We start from the raw sequence: 13,135 nt of genomic DNA, 5'->3' as shown, positions 1-13,135 counted from the left end.
AGCTGTCCACATGATGAGAAAGAAAATATGATTAATCAGACCACCTTCCTTCTTCCATTGCTCCATGGTCCAGTTTTGATGCTCATATGTTCACTATAGTCACTTTTGGCAGTGGACAGGGGGCAACATGGGCACTCAGACCGGTCTGCAGCTACTCAAACCCATACGCAGCAAGCTGTGATGCACTGTGTGTTCTGACACCTTTCTATCATAGCCAGCATTAACATTTTCAGCCATTTGTACAGCAGTAGCTCTCCTGTGGGATCGGACCAAACTTCGCTCCCCATACACATCATGACCTCAACTGTGTATAGGTGCAGGTACTCAATAGTTTTATTTAATGATGTAAACAAAGATGCTATCCAAAAACATAAAATATCCAATATACAATAACACAAACTACATCAAAACCACGTGTGTGTGTGTGTGTGAGAGAGAGAAAGAGAGAGAAAGAGAGAGAAAGAGAGAGAGACAGTTAAAAAACATTTTTAAAGTTATAGGATATTTTCATAGTATAGCCTATGAATGGGATCTTATAGAGGGCGGACGGTGACTTAGTGGTTAGCATGTTTGCCTCACACCTCCAGGGTTGGGGGTTCGATTCCCACCTCGATTCCCCTGTGTGTGTGGAGTTTGCATGTTCTCCCTGTGCTGCGGGGATTCATGCCAATCCAAAGACATGCTGATTGGCATGTCTAAAGTGAATGTGTGTGTGATTGTGCCCTGCGATGGATTGGCACCCTGTCCAGGGTGCACCCCTCCCTGGGATAGGGTTCCCCGTGACCCTGAAAAGGAGTAAGCGGTAGAGGATGGATGGCTGGATGGACTTCCCCAGACATTTTTTTGCAAACCTTTAGTACTCATGTTTTCTCAAAGTGACATCTACAAATGTAATAAAGCAGTTTATGTAAATGTACAGATACTCTGACTTTGTTCACAAGTACTTGATCAGATTACATGAACCAGATTACATTTAGTATACAGTATTACAACACATTATAATATTAGATGCAGTGAACATGGCAGGGATTGTGTACAGGGACAGATAAACACGAATATGTGTGACCTCCAGTTACAGTCAGATAACAGTTCAGCAAAGTAGACAGTGTGAGTTAAAATAAAATGCAGAATACTGCAGTGGTGATAGATCTGGTAATTGAATGATGGCAAAATACGATGAAGAAATAGAAGAATCTGGTGAAATACAGGGGGCTGGAAGAGGACCCAGAGAGACTGAAGTGGAAGAAGAGCAATCCGAGTTTCCCGGCAGACATAACAGTGTTGTGATCTCTAATCTTGGAGAAAAGCTCCAACGTTGATCCAACTAAGAAGAGTGCAAACAGAAATACAGTAAAAATATTCTGTCCCCCTGAGCTTTGAGTGTAAATGAAAATATTATAAAAATGAAAACTGTAAAACTATAAACTTTGTAGCAGAATCAGATTTGTTTGCCACTGAGTAGTTCAGTGTTCAACCTATTTCTTACAGGGAGAGCAAAGTGCTCATTCCTCAATTACTTTCATGGCATACTGACTGTTATGATGACCTGTGAAATAAAATAATATTGAATAAATAAATAAACAAATAAGTAACAAGAAGTGAAACAGTATTTTACTGTGGACTATTCATTATGTTTATGTAGTTTTTACCTCGAGCTCTGTAACATTTTACACCCAGGATGATGGTCACCAGCAGATACGGAGAGGCCGCCACTAGACTACTGATCAGTTTAAGCACTGACATTTGAGTTTCTGCATGTGAAACAAAGCCCACACACACACACACACACACACACACACACACACACACACACACCTGATGCAGTGCACAGACATTTTTGTAAAGTTTGTGTAGTTACAGGAAAAGTGTGATTTTACCTGTTTGATGCTACAGCTCAGTGTCTCTGTAGCAGAACTGGAGCTGACGTTGTTAGCTGCAGTGCAGTTCAGTGTCACAGCTCCTTCTGCTGGTGAAAGACTGAACTGCAGATGAGCTCCACTCCCAGTCTTATAGCCGCTCCACAGGTAGGAGACACTCTCAGCTCCGAGCGCTACACACTTCACATCAACATCACAGCTGTTTGTGGACAATCTCCACGCCTGATTCTTCTCAATCTGCACAGCTGTTATGGGAACTATGCATACACACACACACACACACACACACACACACACACACACACACAAAGAAGGATGCCATGAAACTGCAACTGCAGTGATTTATAGTTACAATACATTCACAAAGCTATAAATTCGCAATGCTAAATACTAAAACACTTATTTAAATTATATGGACGAGGAGAGACTACAATAAATATATTCATGTACAGTGAGGGAAAAAAGTATTTGATCCCCTGCTGATTTTGTATGTTTGCCCACTGACAAAGAAATGATCAGTCTATAATTTTAATGGTAGATTTATTTGAACAGTGAGAGACAGAATAACAACAAGAAAATACAGAAAAACGCATGTCAAAAATGTTATAAATTGATTTGCATTTTAATGAGGGAAATAAGTATTTGACCCCCTCTCAATCAGAAAGATTTCTGGCTCCCAGGTGTCTTTTATACAGGTAACGAGCTGAGATTAGGAGCACACTCTTAAAGGGAGTGCTCCTAATCTCAGCTCGTTACCTGTATAAAAGACACCTGTCCACATAAGCAATCGATCAATCAGATTCCAAACTCTCCACCATGGCCAAGACCAAAGAGCTCTCCAAGGATGTCAGGGACAAGATTTTAGACCTACACAAGTCTGGAATGGGCTACAAGACCATTGCCAAGCAGCTTGGTGAGAAGGTGACAACAGTTGGTGCAATTATTCGCAAATGGAAGAAACACAAAAGAACTGTCAATCTCCCTCGGCCTGGGGCTCCATGCAAGATCTCACCTCGTGGAGTTGCAGTGATCATGAGAACAGTGAGGAATCAGCCCAGAACTACACGGGAGGATCTTGTCAATGATCTCAAGGCAGCTGGGACCATAGTCACCAAGAAAACAATTGGTAACACACTACGCCGTGAAGGACTGAAATCCTGCAGTGCCCGCAAGGTCCCCCTGCTCAGGAAAGCACATATACATGCCCGTCTGAAGTTTCCCAATGAACATCTGAATGATTCAGAGGACAACTGGGTGAAAGTGTTGTGGCCAGATGAGACCAAAATGGAGCTCTTTGGCATCAACTCAACTCGCCATGTTTGGAGGAGGAGGAATGCTGCCTATGACCCCTGGAACACCATCCCCACCGTCAAACATGGAGGTGGAAACATTATGCTTTGAGGTTTTTTTTCTGCTAAGGGGACAGGACAACTTCACTGCATCAAAGGGACGATGGACGGGGCCATGTACCGTAAAATCTTGGGTGAGAACCTCCTTCCCTCAGCCAGGGCATTGAAAATGGGTCGTGGATGGGTATTCCAGCATGACAATGACCCAAAACACACGGCCAAGGCAACAAAGGAGTGGCTCGAGAAGAAGCACATTAAGGTCCTGGAGTGGCCTAGCCAGTCTCCAGAACTTAATCCCATAGAAAATCTGTGGAGGGAGCTGAAGATCCGAGTTGCCAAACGTCAGCCTCGAAACCTTAATGACTTGGAGAAGATCTGCAAAGAGGAGTGGGACAAAATCCCTCCTGAGATGTGTGCAAACCTGGTGGCCAACTACAAGAAACGTCTGACCTCTGTGATTGCCAACAAGGGTTTTTAAACCAAGTACTAAGTCATGTTTTGCAGAGGGGTCAAATACTTATTTCCCTCATTAAAATGCAAATCAATTTATAACATTTTTGACATGCGTTTTTCTGGATTTTCTTGTTGTTATTCTGTCTCTCACTGTTCAAATAAATCTACCATTAAAATTATAGACTGATCATTTCTTTGTCAGTGGGCAAACGTACAAAACCAGCAGGGGATCAAATACTTTTTCCCTCACTGTAATTAATGTTCAGATATTTATAATTATTCCCAATACATTAATCAAATTAATCACACCTACTTTGAATATAAACTTTAAATGTCTGTGTTGGAAGCTGTGTTTCAGTGTCTTCTGCGGACACTGAGAATGTCCCAGAGTCTTGGGGTTGAAGATCTTGTACAGTTACTCCAACTCTGTCATTGTCCTCCTTTAATCTTCCACTGAACCGGGATTCCAGAAGAGTGTAACTTTGGTCTTTACTGTATTCAGCAAAAATTTTCCCATTGAAGACCCACTGAACCAATAACACTGATTCAGTTGGGTATTGAACAGGAAGATCCAGGTAGCTCCCAAGTTTGAGTACCATCACTGTGTCAGCCAAAACGCCACACACACCTGTAGCAGAGGAAAACATAACAAATAGCAGTACACATCAGAAACCTGCTGATGTTAGGCTTGTTTGTCATTGATTTTTCCCTGATCATGACTTTCTATTTCCAGTTTAAGCAGAGTAGGAGCGTGGTAATATAACAAGCTAGGATTGTCACTGTACCATAAATATATCTTACGATACTGTACCAGCTCACAGTACCAAGTAGTATCACAATACCAAGTAGTATCACGATACCATGCAATGTTGTGTTAATTCATAATTCATGTACAAAATGAACCAAATTTACAGAAATACATAGATATAAATGAAAACAGACAAACCAGATTTTCCTCTGAATTCTTTATTAATGAGAATGAATTTTAAGAATTTTAAGGCTATTGGAAAATTTTAAGAACAATGATACAACTGGCAAGCAACTAATTCAACGTGCCACGTATTTCATCTATTGTTTCCTAGAGCAATGGAATCATGTAAATGGAAATTGTCCTCTGAGTAATAAGAATGAACAGAACATTATGAATAAATAACTGAATTTGGAAATGAACTCCTTTAAGATCAAACACGGCTAATTTTATAGGGTTCGTACAGATGCTTCATAATGAAATTCCAGGACTTTCAAACATATTATATTTTTGTTGTTGTTTTTAAGGACAAGAGATATTGTCATGTCATAAAATGAGAACAAGTATGAAATAGTGATTTTGATTTCCCAGCTGCTGCTCTGCACTGCTAAAATTTTGATTTATAATCACGACGTCTTCTGACAAGCTCACCATTCACATAATGTGCTGTGATTTCGTCTATATCTAAAATGATCACTCAGAGAGAAAGTTAGAAGTTAATGATTGTGCTGCTCCTCACTGAACAGAGTAGCTGCAGAGAAAGGTGTATCTGAGGGGAATGCAGGACCTCACGCTCACGGGGGAGTACTGGCCACTCTCTTTTACAGAAAGTAGCTAAATTTTGCCCAAACAGTCGTTATATGTGTTGCTAGGTGCCTTTTTGAGGAAAAGTGGTTAAAGGGGCCTGAGAAGGGGCCTGAGAAGTCTCTGTTTCAGTGAGTGAGTGAATATTGGGAGGAAGGGGAGGGGCTGCAGCAGGGAGTCATATTTTATGTGAAAGGACTGTATTCATGTTCTATCGAAAATAAACACTTTAAAGTTATTTAGAGATTTCTTATTTGTTGACTTTATAATTCAAGCACTTTCTAAGCAGTGTTGGATATAAAATGGCTAATTTCAAGGTTTTCACTTACTTACATTTCAAAAAGCCAAATTCAAGCACTTAAAGCACCTTGTATGAACTCTGGCTCAAAACCCAGATATTCTGGTTTGAAACACAGTATAAAATGTCTGTGCTGATATTGTTCAGGGTTCATTTTGATTAGGATGAACCTGAATTGCTTCATGTACTTTGTCACTGTCATGCTGGAATAAAGTTATTCTTCTTTGAGATATTTGACATCCTCATAATTTTTTCTTACAGGCACTACCACACTGATGATACTACCATTCAAAAAAATACAGTTATGAGCTGTGCAGTGAGGAACCAATCACTAAAACTCAGCTGGATGGTGGATTTTTAAAGGAGTCACATAATGACTTTTAAATGTTTTTTAAAAGTTAATTATTTTGTTTATTGGGTGTAATAAAACAGGTCACATGCTTTAATGTTCAAAAAATGCATTATTTGTCAAATAATGTACATTATTGGAGTACATCTATTTCCAGACTGCCTGAAACGCTCAGATTTCTCCAAAGCCTCTGCTTCTGAAAAGCCCAGAGTGCTCTGATTGGTCAGCTGACCCATTGTGTAGTGATTGGTTAAAAGCCTCACACATGTGTTGGAAATGTAACACCCCTTGGGCATTAGCTTCAGCTTCCAAATCTTCTAAAGCAATTCTAAGCTTCTAAGCAGCATGTCATCGGTTTTACCGTATCAGTTCCAGCCCAATTCAGAAAATGCAGAGGATCAAGTGGAACCAACTTTGCAAACATGACTTGAGCAGGATTCTTGTGATTTGATTGATATAAACTGTTTCAAGACACAATCACAACAGCAGCTACAATCAACGTCTCTGTCAGACCACCAACATACAAAAACAGCTAAAAACTGAGGCAACTGAGGCAACTTAGCAAACTTTAGCTAGCATGCTAGCAGAGGTCTACAACTGAGCCACAACACAAAACTCTGCATTGGAACAGTCAATAGCAGATACTTCCTAAAATAATCAAACACACTTACAGTTTCTGATTAAGAAGCACAAGATTGTCTGAGCAAAGTGGGAATCGCTCCACTTTTTAGGAGTAGCTTTTGTGTGTAGCCTGCGTTGTACTCGCCCAGGTTAAGGAAGCTGACCTCTGTAAAATGCGTCATGCACAAGCACATGTTTGAGTTGTACTGCTCAGGAACAGCTTTATAAAAGCAACAGTAACCACTGATTCCTAATTTCATCCGTTTTCGGAAGGCTAAACAAAGGGTTTTGCTTTCGCACTGAAACACACAGCATCTCCATGACATGCCTCGCCTTCTTTCTTTGTGCCTACCTTTAGGCGGCATTATGCCTCCGTGACATAGTTGGTTGAGGAAGTAAATTCTGAACTTCAAACAAGGCGTTTTGGACAGGTCTGGAACAGTGTTCTCTGTTCGATAGAATAAATCCCTTTGGAGGAAAATATGAACTTTGGGTCTTTGCAGATCTTATACATGCACAGACAGATACCTTACACACCCAAACAGAAGGAAAGCATTAAAAATCATGTTATGACCCCTTTAAGTGATTCTGCAGTAATGCACATTATTAAACAGTTATCCAAACTCTGTATCTTGTGCAATTTTCCAAATATGTTAAGTAAAATCATTTGCCCCTTACTTATGAAGTTACCAGTAATGAAGCTCATTTACACTAAATGCTTTAAGAAAAAGCTTAAATGATTATGTGCACTAAATAGGTGCCATATTTATCTTCAAACATACCTTGAAGAATCCAGAACATCAGGGCTCCTGACATGGAAACACGGTATTCGTGACAATATCGCATTGTTGTGTTAGTTAACCCCTGTTTTGAGCTGCTGCAGCTCGACTGAGACGGTTGACTCAACACTAGATGAAGGCTGAGACACAAAAAACATTTCCTCACTCACTGTGTGTCTGTGTCTTAAAAAAGGTGCATGAAATGTGGTTTAGAGCTCTCTCACTTCTCAAGAACTGCGTCACTGATACCCGCTGTGGTCCTGCTAAAACACACACAGCTAATAAAATGGATAAACGATCCTCGTCCAGCCGACCCGCGGTGGAGTTCGCTCGCCGGCTCCCTTGCTGCTTTCCTCCTCTAAGGAAGCGCCGCAGGAAGAGAGGGAATCGTGCAGGTGTTCGGGTCAGAATCAGACGGACAATCGCTTCCTCCAGACAATCGATTGAGTTTCCCTTAAGCTTGGAAGGGCTCCACTCGACACGACGCTCATGGGATTACAGATATGTTTTTCATCTGCCTATTTTCCCGGACTTCCTACTTTCGTCTAATTGTTCTGCTCCTCCATGATTACGGATTCGTCAGAGAAGAGTGAACTGTTTAAATCTCCGACAACTGGAATTCGTTTCACCGGATCGGACCTCGCTACCTCAGGCTCCTATGAAAATGGCCCTGGTTGTGCAACAAAACTTTCATTTTAAATGACTTTTCTACCAGACATAACCTGGATATTTGATTCCTGACGGAGACCTGGGTTAGTCCTGGTGAGTCCACCATCTTCGAGGAACTCTGTCCACCGAACTGATGTTTTATTAGTACTCCAAGGCTTTCTGGTAAGGGCGGTGGGGTTGCTATGGTTTTTAAACAGTCACTGAACATTCAGAGAGTTTCTGTTGGGAGTTACTCGTCATTTGAGGTGCAGTGTGTTGTGTTAGAGTCGACCTCTTCCACGCTATTCTGTGCCTTGATCTATAGGCCACCTAACCCGTTGGGTAATTTCTGCTCTTCTTCTAGTCCTATTATTAGTGGTGTTCCTCAAGGCTCCATTTTGGGCCCACTTCATTTTAATTTATATATGCAGCCATTGGGGAATATTATTAGGGCTCACAATGTCTCTTTTTATTTATATGCTGATGATACCCAGTTGTACATTCCTTCGAAAGCTGGCGACTCCATTCAGCCATTGTTTGACTGTCTGGATGACATTAAAAAATGGTTGACAAATAATTTCCTCGACTTAATGAAGACAAAACTGAAATAATTGTTTTTGGCCCCCTGAGATTGAGAGATGGTCTCATTAACGAGCTCCATAAACACTTTCCCTCAATTTCTTCCCAGGTTCGGAACCTTGGCTTCATTCTGGACTCAGAATTATGCTTAACCAAGCAGATAAATTCGGTCGTTAAGACTAGTTTTTATCAACTTATTCTGATTCTGATATTCTGATATCAACTTATATAACTGATTATTTCAAAACTCAAAACATTTTTGTCTTTCCAGGATTTGGAGAAGGTTATTCATGCTTTTATTACTTCTGGCTTAGATTACTGTAATTCATTATACTTGGGTCTTCCTCAGTCATCTCTGGCTCGTCTTCAGATGGTTCAGAATGCAGCTGCAAGGCTGTTGACCAGGGCACAGATGTTTGATCGTGTCACCCAAATTTTAGCATCGCTTCGGTCAGCGTTGCTGAGTGAAACGTGCTATACAAATAAATTTGACTTACTTACTTACTATAAACATGCACTGCCCCCCCCCCCCCCCCCCCCAAAAAAAAAAAAACAAACAAAAAAAAAAAACTTACTGTGCCTTGCAAAAGTATTCTACCCCCTTAAAAGTCATTAGATTCGTCGGGATTGCAAATGACATTTACTGTACAAAGAATCCACTGGCAAGTATTTTTTTTTTATTGCAAACCATTATGCTCTTAAAGTAAAATTTCAAAGCTAAAATATTATTTATCAGCAGATCTGGTAGAAGGAGAACATGGAGACACAGCTGGGCAGTTTTGGGGTAAGGAGATTGTGTTAAGGGCCCACGTGTGGTCCTCTACTGTGTGCAGTGTAGCTGTTCAGGATCAGACACTACATTGCATATCTCAATACTAAAACTGAAAAAAAAGAGGATTCAAAAATGACTAAATATACATCCCCTTACAGAAAACATCACCACATCAACAATTGCACACATTTTTAAAAATTTGTTTGCATGGAGTGTGTGGCTTTCAAGTCTCTGTGTAAGTGGTTATTATATATAAAACCAATAATGTATTATAATAAGTACTTTAATATAAACCTGTGATTTGAATTACAGCTGGCACGATTCATTTTAAGTACATTGAGATTGTGTATTCCAGAACAAATACATTTCAGTAGATGTTTAATTATTTCATTAGCTGATTCATTTCAGAAATACTAACCAGCAAATACTGCTTTCCTTACATATTTATAAACATAAACAAAATTAAACTTTTAATGCAAACTGGTATCTGCTAAATGTAATGATTCGTAAGACTCAGGAAATGTGTGAGGATCCATGTCCTGGAGGTTTATTAATAAATACAAGAGTCCAGTATACAAAATTAGAGTCAGAAACTGTCCAGAGGTCATTCACAACAGTCCAGAAACAGATATCAAGGCCAAATCCAGAGAATAGTTAGAGAATAAACATTTTACTTTAAAAGTACAAATGCTTCCCCTCTCCCTCCTGCTTTCTCTTTTTCTAAAATAAAATGTTCTCTCAGTCAGAGTGATATCCAAAAATGTAATGAAGCATATTATATAAATATAAAGATACTCGGACATTAAAATACTCCTCTGTTCACAACTCCTTGATCAGATTACACAAACCAGATTACATTTAATCTATTACAACACATTATGATTTTAACTGCAGTAAACATAGTGGGGATTGTGTACAGGGACAGATAAACATGAATATGGTTTGGACAGTACTATCTCCTGATGAGAGGAATCACAGGGAGCAGAAGAAAACAAAAGAAAACAAAAATCCAGTGTGTCCTCCAGATACAGCCAGATAAACAAACAGATGGTGAGAATAGAAAAGGACCAGAATACTGCAGTTGTAATAGATTTGGCAGTCAAATGATGGCAACATACAAATGAAGAAATACAAGAATCTGGTGAAATACAAGGGGTTGGAAGAGGAACTGAAAGGTTGAAGATGAGTGAAAATTGAGTTTTCCAAGCAGTCATAAGGGCACACAGTGTTGTGACCCCTAACCTAGAAGAGAAGCTCCAACATTCAATCCAGAAAACTGCAAACATAAGAACAGTAATGCTGTACATTCTGTGCCCCTGAGATCTGAGTGTAAATAAAAAAAACATTTAAAAATAAAACTATGCAAGATATTTTAAACAGAGTAATTTTTTTTCAGCTTCAATAAACTGTAAATCTGTGACATGGGAACCACAGAGAGCCAAGTGTTTATTCCTCAATTACAGTTACAGCATACTGCCTGTTATGATGACCTGTAAAATAAATAAATAAATCAATAAATAAATTGCTAAGAAATAACAAGAATACAGCTAAGGTTTTATCTTGGACACCGACTATTTATTAGTATTATTATTTTATTACTACTACTTTTATTTACCCCGAGCTCTGTAACATTTTACACCCAGGATGATGGTCACCAACAGATACGGAGAGGCTGCCACTAGACTACTGATCAGTTTAAGCACTGACAACGGAGCTTCTACATGTGACACAGTACACACACACACACACACACACACACACACACACACACACACACACACACACACACACACACACACACACACACACACAGAGAGAGAGAGAGACACACACATTTGTGAAACTTGTTTGGTTAAATGTAGTTTGAGACTATGATGTTCACTCACGAGAAGGAAAAGGGTAATTATACCTGTTCTGGGATGTTCAGCGCTACAGCTCAGTGTCTCTGTAGCAGAACTGGAGCTGACGTTGTTAGCTGCAGTGCAGTTCAGTGTTATGGGGTCTGAATGAGTGTGTAAAAACTGTTAAAAAAAAAAAAAGTTAACATCCATCAATCCATCCATTCAAAAGTGGAGTCCATGGACCAACAGGGGCCTCTGCATGTTTTTTTTTTTTTTTTGGTTATTTGTTACAGTGGTGGAAATCACAGCACACAATTGATAAAATTATTATATGTATTATTGAGTTCTTATAGTTAAGACTGGTCCAACCTTTTATAACTGCAAAAACAAGCAGCGTATAAGTAATGTCTACTTAGAAATGAACATAAATTGTTCTGTTAGCAGAAAGTTCAAGATTAAAAAGCCATATTGTTCCAATAAATATTTAAATATGTATGTTTCAATGATGAGCCTAATGTATGAACACTTAGATTATGTTCGGGGTCAGTCTGTATGTCTGTCTGCCTATTTCTAGCTCTCTTTTACTGAAAATATACAGTAAAGCACAAATCCATTTATCACCTGAGCAGGTAAAGCAATTCTGTGACTGTTGGAGAAAGAAACCTTGCTTCCACAGCTGAAGAAAGACTGCTGTCTGAAACGTCCTGTTTCTCTGCTTAAATTTTTCATTTCTATATTTATTCCTGAAGTACAATTACAGTGGATTCTTACACAAATGTATACTTACTTTCAATATAAACTTTAATATCCTGTGTAGGATACTGTCCTTCAGGTCCAACTGCAACAACTGAGAATGTTCCAGAGTCGTGGGGTTGAAGATCTTTTAGAGTTACTCCAATTTTATCAATGAAACCTTTTAATCTTCCACTAAATTGAGATGCCCGAAATGTGTAATTCCGGCTTGGATAGTAGTCAGCAAAATTTGTGCCATTAAAGTTCCACTTAACAGTTGTCAGTGAATTCTTTGGATATGTCAGTGTTAGATCCAGGGAGCTCCCACCTTTAAGCACCATCTCTGTATTTGTATCAGCTAAAACAGTGCACACACCTGCAGCAGGGGAAAACATAACCAATATAAGGCTGCATGTGAACAAAATGGTATCTCTTTGCACAAACTGAAAGGGACCCAAGCAGTTCAGAGACCAACACCAAACCAAAGCCTTCATCTAAACAACTATAACAATGACAATGATTATTACAAAACCATTTTTAATTAATTCTGTTATTGTATAGTACAATATATAGCAGTATATTACAATTTAAGCAGTTATCCAAACTGTGCATCTTGTGCAATTCTCCAAATATATTGTGTAAAATCATTTGGCCCTTACTTATGAAGTTACCAGTAATGAAGCTCATTTACTGTAAATCCTTAAAAACAAAGCTTAATTGTTAATGTGCACTAAGAATCTACCATATTTATCTCACTACAGACCTTGAAGAATCACCAACATCAGAGCTCCAGAGATGGAAACACGGTATCCATGACAGTCTTGCATTGTTGTATCAACACTATATGAAGGCTGAGACACCAAAAACACTTCCTGACTCACTGTGTGTCTGAGGTCTGTGTCTTAATCTATAAATGTTTGCTGTGGGCGGCTGTAAAGGCAAAAAGGTAAAAAGGTGCATCAATACAAATTCCTTCTCGTGTATAGAGTATTCTCTGAATGTGGTTTAGAGCTTTCTCACTTCTAAAGAACTGCGTCACTGATACCCACTCTGGTCCTGCTAAAACATGCACAGCTATTAAAACAGATGAACGTGCACTGTCCACAAAATAACTTGTTTACTCTGTGCCTTGCAAAAGTGTTCTACCCGCTTAAAAGTCATCAGATTTACCTGGATTACAAATTACATTTATACAAAATGCTCTGGCCTGTATTTTTATTGCAAACCATTATGACATTAAAGTAAAATCTAAAAGCCAAAATGTATTATTTATCAGAAGACCTTA

The 13,135-nt window shown here is 39.2% G+C and overlaps 2 long non-coding RNA genes across 2 annotated transcripts; both read right to left on the bottom strand.

Moving 5' to 3' along the window:
* Nucleotides 1-889: 889 nt before the first annotated feature.
* On the bottom strand, nt 890-4,295 carry LOC128633031 (uncharacterized). The gene is made up of 3 exons (XR_008396718.1): nt 3,993-4,295; nt 1,650-2,134; nt 890-1,546 (listed from the first exon to the last, which is right to left on the bottom strand). It is a non-coding gene; the product is annotated as an uncharacterized LOC128633031 (long non-coding RNA).
* A 5,502-nt stretch (nt 4,296-9,797) lies between these two features.
* On the bottom strand, nt 9,798-12,788 carry LOC108262215 (uncharacterized). Its single transcript, XR_008396717.1, has 5 exons — nt 12,614-12,788; nt 11,906-12,226; nt 11,187-11,298; nt 10,893-10,994; nt 9,798-10,767 (listed from the first exon to the last, which is right to left on the bottom strand). It is a non-coding gene; the product is annotated as an uncharacterized LOC108262215 (long non-coding RNA).
* Nucleotides 12,789-13,135: the final 347 nt, after the last annotated feature.

Source organism: Ictalurus punctatus, chromosome 7 (assembly GCF_001660625.3).
Source record: "Ictalurus punctatus breed USDA103 chromosome 7, Coco_2.0, whole genome shotgun sequence".
Classification (NCBI taxonomy): Eukaryota; Metazoa; Chordata; class Actinopteri; order Siluriformes; family Ictaluridae; genus Ictalurus; species Ictalurus punctatus.
This window is presented reverse-complemented; position numbering and strand designations above follow the sequence as displayed.